The sequence below is a fragment of the Manis pentadactyla genome, chromosome 2, assembly GCF_030020395.1.
Source record: "Manis pentadactyla isolate mManPen7 chromosome 2, mManPen7.hap1, whole genome shotgun sequence".
Taxonomy (NCBI): domain Eukaryota; kingdom Metazoa; phylum Chordata; class Mammalia; order Pholidota; family Manidae; genus Manis; species Manis pentadactyla.
The window spans coordinates 177,725,077-177,726,768 of record NC_080020.1 but is presented as its reverse complement, the minus strand read 5'-3'; positions in this window follow the sequence as shown (position 1 = coordinate 177,726,768).

The window sequence follows — 1,692 nt, the reverse complement described above, 5'->3', positions numbered from 1 at the left end:
GAGATGTGAATAAATGCAGTTATTTCACAGATGAAAATTACTAGATTTTAGGTTGCTTTGACTCCAGTTTCATAAGCAGCCATGAAGAGTATGCCTTCTGGGCTTTCCAAACATGTTAATATGGAATGGGAGGGGAATAAAGCTAGGGTCCTACACTGAGTCCTACTGCGTGGCAACCATTTTGCACCTATTATCTAAGCCTCACTCTGTAAGGGGGCACTGGTCTCCCCATTTTACAGATGAACTGAGATTCAAATGATTAAATGAATCACCCCAAGGTCACATGGCTAGGGAAACTTAGATTTGAACTCACCCCCTTGCCACTGTTCCCTCTGATTTGTCTGAACAGACTTTGTTAGATTGATGATCATATAGTTGAACTCTGAGAAGATGCACGGGACATGATATAAACCTTGACTGCATGGTCATAGGCACAGATCAGGCATAGAATGATGGGCTTCTCTGTACTAGCTGTTAATATGTTTTTTTCTGAAGGCTGAATGAACCCTCTAACGTTTTTAGATTTCCTAGGATAGTTCCAATTTCAAATGTTCTGCCCCTTTTTCCCAGAAGGACAGGTAAAACATGAGTCCCCTTTCTTGTTTTCATTAAGAAAATACAGTCACTTTGTCTGTAGAATTTTAAATGTACATACATTTTTGGGGACCAGCACACATTAGCTCTCTGAGATGTCACCACCAGGCCCTTCCCTAGAGAGCTGCAAGGTCAAGGCAGACCACACCCATGATACATTGAACTTGGAATGTGACTATGACAAGAGGATGAATACCTACAAGAAAAGGAAACTGGTTTTATTTTTTAAAAACTCATCTCAGTCAAATCAGTCTGTGAATGTCATTGTCATAGTCTGAGAATGTATAACTATATGTTACAAAAGTAACCCCTTATTCCCCAGTTTCATGATCCATTGAGGCAAATCCTGGCATGGAGAATTGTTGACTCTCAGCGTTGGAAGGAGCACCAGAAGTGAGCCCAGCTGGCCTCAGACACTGCAGGAAAAGAGAAGGAAGGAGAGAGAAATAATTGAGACCTGCCTTATCAGTGGGCAGCCACTCTGCTGACTACTTTCACTTGACAGGTTCAGAAGGTTGCATGCCGAAAGGGCTTCTTGGAGAAGGTCTTCCGTATCAGAGCGATAACTGAAGTGTGCTGTGACAGAACTGTTGCTGAGCATCATACATTTCTTTGTGAAATCACAGTCTACATGTGACCCATCTTCATTAAATGTCATGCGTACAACAAAGAAAAAAAAACTTGAAGCCATGAATAATCTTTGGTTTTAGGTAATGTTGGAATAGCAAATGTATTTACAGAATTGAACTTCTGGTGCCTAAACAAAGTGATGGTTACTTTTGCTCTAAAAAGCTTAGCTACCCAGAAGAAAAATCTCTTTTTCTTCCTTCCCTTCAATAGAAAAAGGTCCCGTTACAGAGTCAAGTTCCCATCGAATCATATGATGTCATAAGAAAGCAATTCTGCTGAAGCAACCCTTCCAGAGCAATGTGAATATATGGCTAGAAAATGACAGAGTGAATTTTAGATAAGCACCTTCAATTAAGCTTGTTCTAATGTAATTTACATTGTGTGCAAGTCCAGGGGACCAAAGCCACTTACATAGTCCTTCAGGTCCTTCAAAACTATTAGTAATGAATTATCTATCAAGGCTTTGTG